Here is an 11279-nt window from a genome sequence, read left to right on the forward strand (position 1 = left end):
GACAGGATTGGCTCTTCCATCTCAAAAGTTTGCTGACCCCTGGTCTAGTAGGTTAAGGGTCTTGACTTTGAAGATTCATAGGCCTGGATTTGAACACTGATTCTGCTACATATTAGCTGCATAAACTGGGTAAATTTATCCCTCTAAGCCTGAGTTTCTTCATCTGTAAAATGAGAAACATAATAGTTCCTACCTCATAGGGTAGTTGTGAAGACTAAATGAGGTAAAAGGTCTCAGTACATGGCCCAACCTTAATTAGTAATGGATTTACTGTAAGAGGTATGATGCACAGTACAGTAACATCAGAGACACCAAGATGTCATCCCTCCCCTCAAGGAGTTTACAGCCTACGTTGGGTGAGACAGGAAGGTTATGAAATGGTCTCAAGATGATCCTGTCACATATGAGGAAAGGTGTGAAAATATGCTGAGAGTATGGCCACCCACGGCGGGGAAGTTCAGAAGAGGCTTCCTGGAGTTGGAAGAACTTGAACTTGATCTTGAAGGAAAGCTAGGGACCTGATGCATGAAGAAGCAAGAAAGAGCATTTTTGTCAAATGAGACAGCATGAGCAAAGGTATAAAGACTCAGAAAGGAGATTAACGAAGTTCCTGGATATCAAGTGCAAGAATTACATTCTTTTGTTGGCAGTGGTGACTCATGGGAGGGTTTTGGGGAAAGAGTGTTTAAGAAAGACAGCAAATTCCACTCCTACAGGTAGAACAGGCGACCATCAGCATGTGTGGTTTGGGTGAGCTGGAAGGGAGGTGTGCCTCCTTCATCAGCCCTCTATGGCTCCTTGGGGCAAGCCATGGCCTGCAAAAGGCACCTGACAAATGCCTCTCTCTCTTCGCCTGTGAGGAATTGCTGCTGGGCCTCAGCCTATCCAAATGGCCTGCAGGTTCCCAGGGCCCCCAGCGCCATGCAGATGCTGCCTTAGATTCCCTAGCTGTCACTCTGGGTGCGAGGGGATGGAGATCAGAAAGATAAATCTGCATGTCTGTAGAGGAGGAGGAGGAGGGATCCAGAGCAGGGACTGTGTCAGAGGGAGATGGTGGGAGGCAGGGCTGTGGGCTCCATTCATTCATTTCTTCACTTGGCCTCTGTCAGCTCAGCCAGGCCAGTGCAGAGTCCTGACCATCTGTGTCTGGGTCAGGCTAAGTCTACACAGGTAAACACTGCCTTTCCCTCCAGCTGTTTCATAGGGGTGGAAGGGCCTCTTGCTGAACATGAGGCTGGATGTTGGCAGAGGCCAAGTTGGGCAGGAGTCACCCGGCTATGCATTCCACACAGCGCCGAGTGCCAGCAGCACATGACATTACTGAGTGGCAGCAACTGACATTACGTTGATGGAGAACATTCACTGAACACTCACGAGGCACCCAGCACTGGGCTCTGATTCTGGGGAAACTGATTCTGAACAGAGACATCTTGCAAGTAAGGGACTCTTAGGTTAGAAAATGTCCTCTTCTGAAAACCAAAGATTTATCGAAAGTTTAAAAAAAAAAAAAGATGAAATGTGAACAATTTAACCTATGCAGCTTTGTCTTAACGTTTTCGTCCCTATAATCCCTATGGTCCTTTCTTCCCTCAAATTGGTCCCTGGCCTGTACTGCCCTAGGAAGGAGGCCACCTTCAAAATACAAAGAGAGACAGAAGTTCAATCTTAGCTTCTGAATTTCTCTAGGCTTCAGTTTTCCTATAAACAATAGATATGGACAAATACTTTGGCAGTCACTTATCCTATTGTGTGCCCCTACCGCTCCCACCCAACAGTAAAGGTGTAATAGTCAGAGACTTGGGATCCCCGGTTGGAGAACACATGTGTCCTGTTTCCCACTGACCTCTGGGAGATGCAGCCTCACAAAGGTGTCCTTTGCCCACCAGGTGGTAGAGGGAAGAGGCCTGGGCAGACTCATGGAAACTCTCCAAGGCCGCCTGAGAAGACCCAGAAGTTAAGAGAGTGGTGGATCTGTGGGAGATGGTGGGGCCGTGTGAGCCAACAGTGGGAATCGTTCAGCTGGGGCTGCTGGAGGCTGAGTGAATGCCACATGAAGGGCTGTTGGCAGACAGTCAAATAGTATGATTGCACTTTTGGCAAACTGATCATTTGGTGAATTTACTTACTTTTTTACTTTAAAAATCAACTTTTTAAAGGTATAGTTTAATACAATAAAATGCACCCAGTTGATGAGTTCTGACAAATATAAACAACTCTGTTACCACCACCACAATAAAAACAGAGATCAATTTCCATCACCCCCAAAAGTTGCCTCATAGCCCTTTGTGATCAACCCTTCCCTTTTCTCTGGGTCCCAGGGAAGCACTGATCTGCTTTCTGTTGCTGTAGATTAGAAGTATCTTTTCTAAATTTCATGCAAATGGAATCATCATGTTCAGTCTTTTCTGGCTGACACCTTTTATTTAATTTAAGGTTTTTGAGATTTATCCATGCTGTTGTATTGAGTTTGTTCTTTTTAATTGTCATGTAGCTGTTCCATTGTAAAAATATTAATTTGTTTATCCATTCATCCATTGAAGGATAAAGCTGTTTCCAATTTTTAGCAGTTATGAATAAAGCTCCTATAAACATTCACACAGAGGTTTTCATGTAAATATAACTTTTCCTTTCTTTGGGGTAAATACCTATGAGTATAATAGAATGGCCAGATCTCATTGATTTTTACAAAGTGACTCAGAGCTGAGAGAGATGTCATATCTGGCTCATTTGACAATCCCAGTCCCCTGGGCAGAGCCTTCTGTCCTTGGCTCTTGTCCACTCTTCCTCCTTTCTCTCATTTTCTTCTCTTCCTTTCCCCTCAGACTACTCTTTCTCCTGTTGGTTTCCCTTTTGACTTCTTATCCCACAGGCCTCTCCTACTGAGCTTGAGGGAATCTATAAAGGGGTAGTGGTAACGAAGCCCTTTTCTTGGTCTAAGACTGGCTGATCACAAAAAAAAGAAAAAGACTGGCTGAGCAAGCACTGCCACCAAACTCTGCCAGGTCCCCTGACAGCTCATCAGCCAGAGCACCTGGTGGGACTCCCAGACTCCACAGGGAGGCGGCTGGGGAGGTCTTCCAGCAAGTTCAGCTCTGGGGTAATTTGACAGGGTCAGGTTTGAACTGGTGCCATTGTTTTAAGAACTGTATCCGATGGTTCCGTTCTATCCCATTCACTGCTGCTCTGTCTTTTGACTACATTTGGTTCCAGACAAATTCTAACAGAGGAACATAATTCTCCAGTGGTTCTATCGGGTTTAAGCCCCTGAGCCAAGTTTTTGCAGTCAGTCACTTCCTGAGAATCCCTCCCTACCATCTCGCAGGACAAGGGAGATGTGGAGAGGGCAATGCTGTCCTGGCATTGTCAATGAACTTCATGCCAAGTCCTGGGTTTGACAGGGACCATCAGAATCATGGAATGTGCTTGCTCCCTGTTGGTTTCAAATTCAGCGATCATTTGTGTTCAGGAAGGCACTGTGGTCTGGGGGACAGAGCACTGAACTGGAAGCCAGGAGCTGTGGGCTCCAGTTCCAGCTCTGCCATCTGATAGAAAACAAATGGCTCCTTCCCCTCCCTGCACCTTACTTCCCTCTTTTGTAAAATGGGAGGTTAGACTAGGTCAGTACAGAATCCCAGGAGTAGGGCCTGGCATCTGCATCTTTTCGTCACATCAACGAGTCTGACGCACCAGAGAGACCATTGATCCAGGTAGCCTCAGAGTCCCTTCTTGCTGCTGCCTTCTGGGGTCTGGCCTGCCCTGCTGCCCACAGAGGCCACACCATGCTTGGGCATCAGCTCAGAATGAAAATCAATGAGGAATTATCAGGGTCCTTCTGTATATAAGATGTGACAGATGCCAAACTGTAAAAACAATGTGCTAGATGCCAGAAAGGAGGAACCGCTAAGGTTATGGTCAAGAAAGAGCTTAAAGTGACTAAAATAAGCTATTTGGTAAGGGGGGTGGGTGGGAGGTCTTATGAGGAGGGTTTGGGAGGTGGTGTGTAAACAGAGCTACGTCCTGTCCTCAGCAGGATCCAGGGATAGGGACCCCTCTTGCCCCCCACATTGTGTGTGTGTGTTATGTGAGTGTGTATACTTTGTGTACGTGAGAGACAGTGTGAGTGTGTGAGTGTGTGGTGTGTGTGTAGCCCTGGGAGGGGGAAACATGTGCTCTTTCTTGTGGTGCAGACCTTTAGGAGAAAGAACCCTGAGCCCAAAATCGAGAATAAACTTCTGTTGCACCAAAGTGGGTTAGTGTCATCAGCCCCTAGGAGGCCTGGTACATGGCCCTATAGACCCATTTCTAACTGTCCCCACAAGCCTCAGCCCCACTGCCAGACTCAGGATTCATGTAAGCCTTGTAACTGGTTCAGGTAAAATACCCTGAGGACTTTTTAGTGATATTTGGTTGATCTTAAGGTAATAATCCGGGTTTGAGCTAAAGAATTTTGGACTGAGGAAGTGGAGAGTGACTGAGCTGGTTCTACAACAGCAGTGACTTCTGGGAGGCCCACTCCCACCTGGCTGTCTGCCCAGCCTCCTCATAGGATCTGATGGGTGGCGGGTGGGATCCAGGACCAGGGCCTGGAAAGCAGAGGTGCCAGGAGGACAGACTGGGACAAAGGGCATCCTGCGGTGACGGGGTGGGTGGGGCTCGCCCTTGGGGCTGACTCTGCGATTGGGTTGCTGTAATCTAGGCGAGGCTGAAGATGTGGGTGACATAAGCCCAGTGGGAAGAAGGGGACCTCCACTCTGTGGGGAGTGGAAAGGGGTAGGAGCCACTGACTGGAGACCCCTCCCTGCCTGCCTTCAGCAGTCTGGGAAGGCCACCTCTTAACTGGGTCCTCCAGAGTGGGACCTGGTGAGGCCTGGGCTCAGCCCTCATGTGTCCCTGTATGTGGGAGCTGGTGGTATTGCAGCCATCTCCTGTCAAGTGTAAGTGATACCTTCTCCTCTTTCTATACACATGCATTTGCAGGGGTGTGGTGGGTGGGGGTAGGGGTGTCTGGTTCTCTTTCTGGTGAGGCAGATCTTCTGAGGGAAGGATTCTGGACTCTAAGAGTGCAAACCTGACCCCCTGTTGCAGCTGGCTCTCATTAGCTGCAAATGATAACTAAAGACTCATTTGAGGGTGACTAGCTGACATACTTTGCACAGGACAAGGGACTTGCAGTGCTAAATCCGGAGAGTCCTGGGCAAACTAGAATGATTGGCTATCCTATTTCTAACTTCCCTGGAAAATATTTTTTGAAGCAGAGATATACCTGCTATGCCAGACCTGGGATTTATAATTATTTATATTTATAATTATTTATAATTACTCCTAGGCTTTATAATTATTTGAGGCAAAATAATTTTATTGTTTTCTGATTTTATTTTGGAGTAGATGAACAAAATCTACGTGGGACAATTCCAAGTATTCCGGTTAATTCTGAAGTTAAGGAGTGACTGAGTCTGTGTGTGGGATCTTGGTATAGTGGACATAATGACCTCCCAGAACCCCTTTCCCCTTCCTCTGAGAAAACACCCTTTTCCTTTGGGATCTTTTGGCTGTCAATCATGGGGGCTCCTCCTTCCTCTGTCAAAGAAGGTCCTCTGACCAGTCAGGCCAATTGCATTCCCTTCCTTTTAGATTCATTGATTGCTTCAGGAACAATTCAATCTCGCTCCTCATTCTTCTTTTTAGAATTATATGGGGGGGGGGAGCAGGNGATAAAAAGGCTCCCGGGTTTGCGCGGTAGTGGCTTGGTGGATTTGCTCCCTGGGTGGCATCTGGCCCTATCTCACCTCAGGGTTGGGGGTGGGGTGGGGTGGAATTCTTTTCTCTGGATTATGAATTCTAAGGAAGATATTAGCTTTGAGGTACTGTTGGTCATCTTTGTCACCATATGGAAGGACTCAGCCTAAGAAATGAAGCTGACATGGAAAAAAGCCAAGTTGAGAGATAGGGAGAAAAAGAGAAGGTTCCAAAGACATGGTCTGGACCACTAGATCCAGCTATTCCTGAAACCCACATACCACTTGGACTTCCCAGTTACATGAGACGATAAAGTCACTTTTTCCTCCCTTATACTTATTTGAATTCAGATTTAGTTACTCTGCCACTTGTGCCTGAAGGAGTTCTGACTAATATACCTAGTCACTACATCTGCAGCAGGTTTCCACTCGGGGCTCTCCTGCAGGGCGAGGCGAGGGGAGGATTACTTGGGGTGTATCCCCTCCTGTCTTCTGAACAGAGTCTCTTATGACTTTAGATTAGGGAAACCAGGATACATCAAGGGTGGGAGGCACATGTCTATGCTTGTATCTTCAGGGGGTTCTTTTGAGGATAATGGGGCATAGAGCTCTTCCAAGTCCCCTCTCATCTGCCCCCATCTCTCTCCTGGATCTGCTGGGGTCTTTGGTCCCTGACTCTGGAAGTCAACCCTGTAACACATCCACCTCCCACTCACATACCTTCCTGTTTTCGTGACATCCCCAGCATAGGTAAAGCCTCTCCCAGTCATGGGAGGACCAACAATTCCCCGAATCATTCCATTTCAACATCTGATAAAAACCGGGATGGAGAAAGAGCATTGGTTATTGTCCCTGCCAAGAGCTGGGAGAAGGGAGGTTTATTCCAGCTCTCAGGCCTGGGGGTGGAGAGAGGCAGCTGTACTCTGCCAGTGGGTACAGCTGAGTTGAGAGACGGGAAAGGCAAGCAGGATGGGGCAGGCCGAGCAGATAAAGCAAAGGAAGAAGCAGGTGGCAGAAAGATCACAAGGAAATGGAAACCATACCCTTTGCAAGCCAGGATAAGAATTCACAAATGAGCTCAACACTTGACCTGCAGGATGACCTCTTAACCCAAAGCTATCCAGCAGGGAGAGGATGGAAGGAGGGAAGATGGGTAGGAGCAACTTAGGGGCAAAGAGATTGCTTTCCTGCCCAAATAAAACAGACTCCTAGAAAAGCACACCTTCCTTGCTTAGCGTCTCATTTGAATTTCTCTTTTTCAAAAAGTAGCAAGCAATATTTATACAAAATGTATAGAAAATAATGAAACGAACCTCCATGAATCCACTACCCAGCTTAAAAATAAACACTGGTAACAGAGTTGAAATGCCCTTGTGCACTCCTCACCCAGTCACTTCCCCGCTCCCTTCCTAGGGATAACCATGAACCTGAATTCGTAGCTCTCACTTCCATGTATTTCTGTATTCTTTTTCTACAAGAGATATGTATTTTGAAGCTCTATTTGGTATTATTTTTCATGTTTTAAATTTTACATAAGCTATAACATATAAAGGATATATATTCTACAGTAAATGTGGTTTTTTTCTTTCACTAGATATTATGTTTATAGGATTCACCTATATTGAGAAGTATAGATCTGGCTCACTCATTTGCATAGCTGTGAACTATACCACAATTTATTTACCCACTTTTGTGTGATGGACATTTAAGCTGTTTCTGAGTTTTTGCTATTACTATATTTCATCAATTCTAAGGCATGTTTTTTTCTCATTGTAAAATCTCTGAATTAAGAGACACTTATTAAAAATTATAATGTGAATTACTTTAATTGGCAGTGCTTTCCACTAGCGAATGTACCTTGGATTTGATGAAGAATGGTACAAACAATGCTACTGTGAGCTTTCTTGTACTTGCCATGTTTCTTTAATATACCGGGGGTGCTAAAAATGTATCCAACTGGACACTTTGGTCAACGTTGCTCAAGCAGTAGTTCGCTGTAATCAGCAATGTCTGGACGCAGATGGTAACCACTTTGAGCACCTCTTGTACTATAATTGCAGAAGTCAAACGTGACTTGTATTCATCTTTTGTTATTGGGATATATTATTATAATTTTAATAGCTAGTTTCCTGTCTTAAAATGTGTATACATTTTTTGGCACCCTCTGTATATACCCCTGGAAGTATAAATTGCTAAGTTATAAAGTATATTATCATGTTTCACTGGATATTGCCAAACTGTTCCCCAAAGTAATTTTTACTGATTTACAATCTCATCACTATGTAAGAGAGTTCCCATTGGGATGTATACCAAGGAGTGTTGTCTGATTTTCCTTCCCCCCGCTTTTTTTTATTAGTTTCAGGTGTACAAAGCAACATAATAGACATTTACACCCCTCATGAAGTGATAACCTCCCTCCCTCAAGCTACTACCCCTGTGACATCTTATGTAACTGTTACAATACCATTGACTATCTTCCTTATGCTACACTTCACCTCCTGTGACTACGTGTGTGTGTGTGTATATACACACACACATATACATATATGTATATAATTTAATTATAGTTGACATTCAATATTATTCTACTTCAGCTTCAGGTGTACAGCACATTGGTCAGGCATCTACACAGTCTATGAAGTGATCCCCCTGATAAGTCCAGTGCCCATCTGGCACCCTACATAAACTTCACAACGTTGTTGATTATATTCCCCATACTGTATTTCATATCCCCATGACTATAGTGTGTCTACTAATCTGCACTTTCTAATCCCTCACCTTCTCCCCCATCCACTTCCCTCTCCCATCTAGCAACCAACAGTTTTCTTTTTCTCTATCTCTGAGTCTATTTCTGTTTTGTTTACTCGTTTATTCTGTTCTTTCGGTTCCACGTGTAAGTGAGATCATATGGTGTTTGTCTTTCTCAGTCTGACTTATTTCACTTAACATAATATTCTCAATATTGTCTGACTTTTTGAGTTTTGCTAATCCTGTGGGTATGAAGTGGTATCTCACTGTGGTTTTAATGTGCATCTCCCTGATTATTAATAATCTTTGGCATCTTTTCAATATATTTTACTTTCTCCAGCCCTTATTCTTGGGACTCTTCATCAACTTCCCTGCTTTAGGCCTTTTTCCCTCCTTGTACTATAGTCAAATCCAACCACCATCAATACTTATCCATATACAGCAGTAGTTATCAAAAGCTATAAAACTATTATGCCCAAGTACTTTTACTCTTGGAAACTCAAACTGAGAGGAAAAAAATGGTACATGCTTAAAAATGTTAATTGCATCTAAATTTTTGATGGCTAAGAATTGAAAATCACCCAAGTGCTCAATATTGGTAGATATATTAATAAATGATGGCATATTCCTATGATTGAATTCTATGCAGTCATTAAAAAAGAACCATAATGAGAACGTATCTATCTATTTGAATTTAAGGTATAATAAGGATGATTGATTATGAAAATAAAAAGCAAAAATCATAAATTTTCCTATAGAAATCATAACAAGAGAAAACAAAAGCCCATACAGAATAGCAATGAAAAATAAAATAAGAAAACCTGAGGGGAAATAAATAAGAAATTTACATGTGAAAATGTTAGCACTACAAATTAATAGGGGAAAGATGGAGTATTTGATATTATGTTGAAAAATTAGCCATTTTCTGGGGGAAAAAATAATTTTACCATTTGGAGAAACAAATAAATGATCCATATCTTACTCCTTACATTAAAATAAATTACAGATGTAACTGTAACCTAACTGGTTATTGTTTTATCATCGTTAGTGAGGAAATAAGATAAAAAACTGAGATGCATGAAGGAAAACAAATGGATAATTCTGACTGTATACATATTATATGCAAATTTCTCTATGTCAAAACAACTATAAACAATAAAAGACTAATTGTAAATATATTTTCCAATTTATGATAAAGGGGTAATTTCCCCAATAAACAAAAAGCTCTTTCAAATAAATACTAAAAAGCCAACAATGCAGTAGAAAACTTGACAAAAGACAAACAGGCAATTGATGGTATTATAGTAATGTATATTACTACCATTTCAGCAGTTCCCTTATTGCAATAAGCCTATAAAAGATTATCACTAATAATAAGAATGTAAATTAAAACAAATAATGTAAATGAGAAGAATGTAAATTAAAACAACAAAGAGATGCCATCTTTCATGGATCGGTTGACAATGATGTAAAGCTGATAAAACTCAGTGTTGGGTCAGGGTGTGGGGAAGAGTCAGCAAGATTTTGTTGATAAGATATAAATTGGCAAAAACTTTTTGGAGGGCAATTTGGTAATCTCTACTAACATGTAAAAAATTTTTCTAGGAAATTTTTGTATATAAACTCTTATGCAGATCCTCAAAGATGTTCGATTTAGCATTATATCTATAACTGCTTTTTATTTTTGTTATCGTTTGTTTATTTGGCTTAACAAAGGCTATGGCTTAGAAGTCATTGATGGATGAACATAGCAATCATCTCCCTCCCTAATATGTCCATGGTATTTGAGTCTTGGGCATTGCTAAGTGGAACTGGATAGCACTCTCCCTTAGGAATCTAGTTGTATCCATAAATTTACGTAGGAGCAGAGAAGCCTGCTGGGGGAAAAAAGAGGTTGGGACCCTGACCCCTTTCCACTGGGAATTCAAGTTATCGAAATGTATGTGATGAACGAAGAGATCCACTGAGGTGAGATGGCCAGAAAGGACAATGGGAATCCCAGAGAGGAAATGCTCCATAAGGATGAGGGATGTGGACCAGCATCTTGGACTCAGTACTGAGCGTTGCTTATTGGAAACTAAGGCACAAGGATAATGTTGAAACTCCTTTGTGCTTATTTACCTTGTTACCATGAGTCCATTTGGGGCACACTGGCTCCCTGTGGTGTGGATTGAGAGAGCCATATAATACTCTGTAACCAGGCAACTTTGCTGGGGGACTCTCCTCATTGATCCTGCAGGGTAGCTGCGTTCCTTAGCCTTGGCAAATCAGGAGGGATGCTTTGCAGAGAAGTCTAGAGTTAGCCGACAAGTGATGGGGGGAACTGCCTCATGGACAAGGGCAATAGCTCTGGGCATTCTCTGGGCTACTTGGAGGAAAATCTTGGGGAAATATTGAATTTTCTGCCAAATTGGCAAGGAGAAGAGAGGAACCACTGTAATTTGTATATTAATGACATGTTTTCTAGGCTTTGGGGTAATATTCATAGCATCGGAAACAACCTAGATGACACGATGGTATATTGTAGCCATTTAAAAAAAATTTTTTTTTTAAAAGATTTGTATTGGGGAATTGGCGGGATGGAAACAGCGCTGGGGAATTGGGGAAGTGGAACAGACAAGTTGCTGTTGTTTTGCTCTTCAGTCTAGTTGTGGAGGACGTTGCTTCACTGGCCCAAGTTGGCACCATCATTGTGTGCTTCCCGGGCAAGGCAGATCAGTTGCCGGCTTCTGGATGGCCGCTCACTGAGGCTGCTGGCCGCTCACGCTGGCTGCTGGCTACACACGGTAGCCCATG

General features: G+C 43.2%; 1 long non-coding RNA gene across 1 annotated transcript in view; it reads left to right on the forward strand.

The window, feature by feature from the left end:
- Positions 1 to 4718: 4718 nt before the first annotated feature.
- Positions 4719 to 11279, forward strand: part of LOC109383970 (uncharacterized) — a 15365-nt gene continuing 8804 nt past the window's right edge. The window contains exon 1 of the long non-coding RNA XR_002124325.1: positions 4719 to 4934. This is a non-coding gene — a long non-coding RNA (uncharacterized LOC109383970). The remainder of the gene's footprint in view (positions 4935 to 11279) is intronic.

This window comes from Hipposideros armiger, unplaced genomic scaffold (assembly GCF_001890085.2).
Source record: "Hipposideros armiger isolate ML-2016 unplaced genomic scaffold, ASM189008v1 scaffold_92, whole genome shotgun sequence".
NCBI lineage: Eukaryota > Metazoa > Chordata > Mammalia > Chiroptera > Hipposideridae > Hipposideros > Hipposideros armiger.